This window comes from Meleagris gallopavo, chromosome Z, assembly GCF_000146605.3.
Source record: "Meleagris gallopavo isolate NT-WF06-2002-E0010 breed Aviagen turkey brand Nicholas breeding stock chromosome Z, Turkey_5.1, whole genome shotgun sequence".
In the NCBI taxonomy this organism is placed as follows: Eukaryota; Metazoa; Chordata; class Aves; order Galliformes; family Phasianidae; genus Meleagris; species Meleagris gallopavo.
Window position 1 is genome coordinate 24047685 of NC_015041.2, and position 7117 is coordinate 24054801.

The window sequence follows — 7117 nt, forward strand, 5'->3', positions numbered from 1 at the left end:
TTTTAATGGCCAGGATTTTGCTTAATAAAACAAACTGATATACTTACTGTTTTGTTTTGAGATAGATAAGCAGGATGCAGCCACAATAAACGATAAGTTCAGTTTACATTTATGTAAGTATCTTGCTGTCCTTCTGAAATGAATAAACAATGATATGTTTCATAGAAAAAATTAAGAAAGTACAGAATTGTGAGGTTTGGAAGGAACTTCAAGAAATCACTGAGTCCAAAGCAGGTGCTTTACAATAGGTCACACAAGTAGGCATCCAGATGGGTCTTGAATATTCATCTCCATGAAGGGAGACTCCACAGCCTCTCTGGGCAGCCTGTTCCTGTGCTCCATCACCCTTACCATAAAGAAGTTAATCTTCCGCATGTTGGTATGGAACTTCCTACATTCAAGATTTAGGCCATTCCTCCTTGTCCTATCACTGTGCACCACTGAGAAGAGCCTTGCCTCATCCATTTGCCTCCCACTTCCCTTTAGACATTTATAAACATTACTCAGATCCCTTCTCAGTTGTCTTTTCCCCAGCTGGACAGACCCAGGTTACTCAGTGTTTCCTCATGGGAGATGCTCCGCTCCCTTTATCTTCTTTGTCGCTCTCTGCTGGATTCCATCTAGGAGATCCCTGTCTTTTCAGAACTCTTCCACCAGTATACTCTACAGTATTTGTTTCCCAGGGCTGCTTATTAAGAATCACTGCTTTTTATTTCAAACAAACAAAAGCATCCTCCAAATTTAGACCAGCATATGACCTTAGAAAAAACTAACAGTGATGATGAAAAGGTTGTGGTCTACCAAAGATAAATGGGAATACAAGCATACTATAATATAAAAGTTACAGAAAATTGGGTAATAACTGGTTTGCATTATGCAGTAACCACTGGGCTGTTTTAAGTGCTTTAAGTCACATATTTCTGTGAGTAACAAAGGAAGAATTTTTTTGACAGGAACAGTTGCTAAACTTACGTGTTTTAACCAGCAGCAAAGGAAAGCTTGAGTTGTACAGCTGTCTTACTGATGAGTGGTTTCTTGTGGTAGTGAAGCTTCTGGAAGGATAACTTCATTTATCCCACAGAAGACTTCCTGGTGCTTTTAGCACAGATTTTTAGGACATTTTCATTGTTGGTTGAACTAGTTTGAACTGACTGAAGGAGAGCAGAGTGTTTCCTGAAGCACCAGCCACAATGCTGGAAAATGACATTTCTGGTCATTTCTACCTTTATGTTAATTATTCACCATTTTACAGTATATGATATTAGAATCACAGAATGGCTTGGGTTGAAATGGACCTCAAAGATAATCTAGTTCCAACTCCCTTGCCATGGGCAGGGTTTTCACTCACCAGGTAAGGCTGCCCAGGGGTCCATCCAACCCGGTCTTGAGCACTTCCAGTGATGGGGCATCCATAACCTCTCTGGGCAGCCTGCACCAGTGCCTCACCACCCTCTCAGTGAAAAACTTCCCCTGACATCTAATGTAAATCTCCCCTCTTTTAGTTTAAAACTGTTCTCCCTTGTTCTATCATTATTTCCTATGTAAAAATCACGGAATCACAGAATCGCCCGGGTTGGAAGGGACCTCGAGGATCATCAATCTCCAACCCCTCCCACCCCCACAGGCAGGGCCACCAACCTCCACATTTAATACTAGACCAGGCTGCCCAGGGTCCCATCCAACCTGTTGATTTCCCTCCTGTTTATAAGCTCCCTTTAGGAATGGTAAACCTGCAGTGAGATCTCTCCGCTGCTTTCTCTTCACCAGACTGAACAATCCAGGTCCCTCAGTCACTCCTCGTAAGACTTGTGCTCCAGACCCTTCACAGCTTTGCCCTTCTTTGGACATGCTTCAGGGCCTCAATGTCTTTCTTTTAGGAAAAAGCACAAAACACATTATGAATGTGCATGTCTTATATACGTACATGTATATTCTCTCTCTCTCTCTCTTGCTGCACCCCCTCACCTTTGTTTGTTCAGAAGTGTTGGGAACCAAGATGGCTCTGTCTAAGCTGCTGCATCTTGCAAGTACCAGAGGCACTGGCAGCTGGCTGAGTTGAGTGCTTTACATGCTTTGCTAGAAGGACTGACCAAGCGTCGGAAGTGAGGAGCAGTGCTAAAGAAAGCAGCTTTGAGGATTTGTTGTTGCAAGGCAGCATTTTCCAGGGCATAAATATGGCCTGTTTTTCTAAAAATCTATTAAACTTTTAACTTCTTATGGAAATGCTAGGAGAGCGTTTCTGAAATAATTTCAAGTTAACTAAATCAGTCTTACTGTGTTGGAGAGGTCTTTTAGAATGGTGCTGAAAAATACACCTCACCCCATTAAAAGCAAGCAGAAAAAAAAGTAAGTCCAAGCCAACCTCCCACCTCCTCAAAAAATGGAAAAAAGCCCCACAGACTAACAACCTAACATCTTCCTGTTTAAAAGAGGGAATAAAATGCTCTTCAATTTTTTCTGATATTTTTGGCCTCACATAAGTGTCCAATCAGTCTGTCAGTTGTTGGGCAGTTTAGATACCTTCAGTGTTGTTACACGGTGAGCCATGCTGTTCCTAGGAGCTGTAGTTGCAGCCCTGAGCCCAGGCTTGGCACTACTGTGAATTTCCTGAAGCAGTTCCTTACCAGTTAGCTGGCATCAGTGCTCATACACTTCTATTGCTAATGCATGGGAAAGTTAGGTGTTCTGCATCCTGTACTTGCTTATTTTAGCATTCTCCATGCCACCCTGTGAAACCGTGGCAACTTGGCATTAGCTTTCAGAGCATGAGCTCCCTGACTTACGCTGAAAGAAACATCTGGGCTGGAGAGCAGTAATTGGAAGTGGGGCTAGTTGGTAGAGATGAGTTGATGTCCCGTTAGCATCTTTTGTGAAACTCTTCTCCTGAAGCCAGAGGAGACTTATAGGCTGTTTTCCTGCAGCTGCCCTAGGAAGGACTAAAGCTAGAAAAGCTGCCTTCCTCAGCTTGGGGCTGAGACTCCACCAGCATTGCTGCTGAGCCCTGCTCAGTGCAGCACCTGACAGAGCCACCATATCCAGGTTCTGCCTTCTCAATCAGTCTTACAGCCATTCCTTGCCCATTAGCTAAGGCAGTAAGAAAACATAGATCATACAGCATATAGATGAAGGCATGTCTGGTGACAGCAGGGTTTGTTTGGGACATTGGGTCTTGAAAGATCAAGGTATGCAAAATCAAGTGATCTGAATTTAGGAAATGCCACAGTTGTATATTCTCTATGCAAAAGAGATGGAGCAAATAGAGTCACATATAAATGCCTTTTCAGGGAAAAGTTTACTTGTATAATGGCTTAACCCCCAAAAGATAGGAAAGCATATTTTGTAGATGGCTGGGCCAAAACTCAAAGGCTTTTGATAAGAATGTAAAGCTGCAGAATGCATATCTAGCAGGTTACTAGTAAGATTACTGGTAAGATTACTTTCTAAATATGGTGCAACAGCTTTAGTGGAGTCATACCTGTTGAAATTCAAACAAGATCCTCATCATTCCAGCCCCTCATCAACTGAGGAGTCTCTGTATGTGGGTAGGAAATCTTCCTGCCAAAAATGTTATGCCTCTTCATTTGATATTCATCTCCTCATCCAGTTTTACTTGGAATTGTGCTGCTACTGCAGCACCTGTGGTGTAGGGGCAGGAACTGCCATCTAGCCAACAGCAAAGATATTTGCCTGATTGTACCTATATAAAGACTCAGAATTTTTCTAAAGAGAATTTGTTAAAACTAATACAAGTCTGCTGCAGGCAGACTTCACAATATGCTTAAATAACATTCCTTTAATCAGCACATCTGATAAGGTCAAGAATAGACTGATTAGGAAATAAAGACAATAAATTAAATCAATGCAATTAATAAATAATCTTGTCTAGAATTAGAGGTTGCTGTGAGAGAGTTGGCAGGAAATAATTGAAATGCACTCACAGAGAGATTTGGATATCTTTTATTCCTGTTAATTATTCCTCCTACTTCCAGCCAATGCAAATTTCCACCCATGCCTGCAATAAGTGCGAGCCAGTGCGATATCCCCCGGGGCCAGTTGCGTTTTTGCAGTCTGATGTCTGTTCCCCATCAGTCTTTAATAGCTGCTATGCCCATTAAGAGTGTGTAGCAAATTTGGAAACAAACTCTGCAGGTTCCACCTGACAGTGATCAGAAGCCACCTACCATGACACCAGGAGCTGAGTAACAAAGGTAGTGGCCCACAAACAGGATTTAAGTGTTGTGGAGAGAGGTTGGCTGCCAGTGGCCCTGTTCTGGATTCGGTTGAGATGAGCTCTGCACGGTGCTCAGCTTTGCAGCAGCTCATATTGGTAACACTTAGCACCTCTCAGCACCGTGCAGGAAAGAGCTCAAGAATGTGTCATCCTCCTAACGATTATGACACAGATGAGCACAGTGGCTTGTGAAACATGTTTTTACAGCATTTTGCACTATAAGCTGAATGGGTGAAACTAACAGTCTTTTTGAAGGAGTGCCCTAATATCTTTATGCTGCTTGTTGTCTCTCGTTTTGTTTTCTCCTTCCTTTAGAAACAGACAAACTGGTTAACATTTAACTTCTAATTATCTAAAAACTCAGTCTGCAATATATACTTCTACTGCAACTAAGACCTTGAAAGCTGTTCACAGGGAGAAATCAGCCTTTAGATGGTAGCCGTGGTCCTTCACCATCGTGAATCAACACTAACTTGAAATATGTATCAACTTTTACCAATGAGATTAAATTTATATTTGCAGATAAAAGCACTACATGCGTATTAAATTTTAGAGATTAGGGTGGATTTTTTGGTGAGTTATCACTATTGCTTTTGAATGGTTCTTCACTACTTACTCATATTGCTGCAGTGATGCCTCTCAGGTCCTGAGGGGCAGGATGTGTGCTGACAGATCTTGAGAGAATGGGAAACAGCCTTGCCATCCTGCACATCAACTTGGGAGCTATGCAGTGCCTACTAGGGCTGACCCAGCAGCAGCTTACATTGGTCCTTGCTTACCATCTAGTTTCAAATTGTTTTGGTGGGAGAAGGGACAGGGTGAAGTGAATATGATTTCAGAGGAAATTTGCTATCCAAGTGCCATTTATCTCTCTTGAAGATGGCTTTTAAGGAGTGGGCCTTACTTCACAGCTGCTCATGAAAATAGCGCCTGTCCATGTGTCCGTGTAGGCTCGTGAGCCTGAGCAGCCGTATGATGAATTTAAGCTATAGTTAGAAGGGAACTGGTGCTGGCTTTCACTCTTGAAGAACTTTATTTTGATGTGTGACCTAACTCAGCATTTCTCATTCTTTGTAATGTCCTATATTGATATCAGTCAGTGCTCATTGTGATGGCAGCAGGAACTGCGGTCTTTTAGTACATCTGGATGTGAACGTCACCTATGCCTTTCTTCTTTTTCATGATTTTTTCCTCATTCTAGATGTGCTGTGAAATAATTATCATATAGCAAAAATTAATACTTTCATTGTATTCAGTTGCATAAGTAAGTTTTACTTATTTTAAGTCTTTGATTGAAGAATTTGCACGCTGTTTTCAACACTGCATTATGTAATGTGTCTGTTCACAAACTTTACCTAAGCACTGCCTGGTAGCTTTTCTCCTTTTTCCATTTTTCTGACTTATTGAATGAAGCTGTTATCTTTCAGTGTGTTGGAGAAGTTGTTCTACTCACAAGCTGGTATTTTGTACCAGTAATTCTGTACCAGTAGAGGTAAACTGCAACTGGTTTGTACTTTGCACTTTTGTACACATTAAAACTCAGTGTGTTTTTCTGAATGTGTCTCCTCAGCAGAAAAAGTTGAAGAGGGAGCTTCAGTCTTCTGCCTCACTGCGAAGGAAATGGCTCTTTTGAGTAGAGAAATAAAGAAAAATAGTACACATATGTAAGAAATATAACATTGTTTAAAAATAGAGAATGGAAAGCAAAAATTTTACTTGAGAAAACTTTTGCCTAGCATACCCTTTTCAGCTCTGTAGTATCACTGCAGGCTCTAACATCAGCATGCCGTTTTGCTTCAGTTTCTTGGCAGTACGTTACTACTAGTTGTCAGAAACACTGTCAGAAACAAAGGGCAAAACATGGATTAATAATTAGCAATAAATATTTCAGCAGAAGTTCAACTGTAACTTATGTGCTTTGTTTTGGTCTTGTATTATGAGGGAAAAGATAAAAGTCATTCCAGTGCACTGGGGAGGAGCAAAGGGTAGAAGGTAATATTTCCCAGTGTGGAATTTACATGGCTTTAGAAAATTAAGAGATGAAAAGTAGTAGTAGGAAGGGTACTTGGAAAGCTCTTTAATCCTAATGTATCATGCTGCCGTGCAACATTTTTGGTTATTCTTGGCTTATTATCTTCCTTCTCAGTAAAAGCAAATAGATGTGTATGAACTGATGTTCCCATTACCTGCTTTTTGGCACTGTACTTGCTGCTCTGAGGAATATGAGCAGGTGGATACTAGGGTTTGTTATGTCTGTATGCATCCTTGATGAAATGCTGAAAATAAGTAGTTTCTCCAAATGAGTGAGGTAGGGGAAGAGATCTTCAGCATGTTTTGGAACAAATCCTGTGAGAAAATTTCTATGTTAGGACTTTCCTCATCAAAACACTTATCAAGGCTTAAAATCAGTGTAAGATTATCACTAAAAATACCCTCCTTTGTAGGGAAATTAGACTGGATATATAGCAGGGAGCTTTATGTTCCACTTTGATCCAGGAAACCAGAACCAAAGTCTTAAAAGCTTTTTCCTTTTTTTTCCTGATGGACAGACCTTGTTAAAATTTAGCTGTTCTATTCTTCATTATACATGGGGTGAGGGTGAGGACGGAGAGATACCAGATACAAACAAGTTGTGCGTGTGTATATGTGTGCATATATGTATATATCTGTCTGTACATATACGCAATTCACAGAATCACAGAACCACAGAATGGCCAGGGTTGGAAAGGACCTCAAGGATCATGAATCTCCAACCCCCCTGCCACAGGCAGGGCTGCCAACCTCCCCATTTAATGCTAGACCAGGCTGCCCATGGCCCCATCCAGTATGACCTTGAACACCTTCAGGGACAGTGCATCCACAACCTCTCTGGGCAGCCTGTTCCAG

General features: G+C 41.4%; 1 protein-coding gene across 1 annotated transcript in view; it reads left to right on the forward strand.

Moving 5' to 3' along the window:
- KANK1 (KN motif and ankyrin repeat domains 1) overlaps nt 1–7117 on the forward strand; it is a 404522-nt gene that overhangs the window by 53318 nt on the left and 344087 nt on the right. The window lies entirely within an intron of this gene.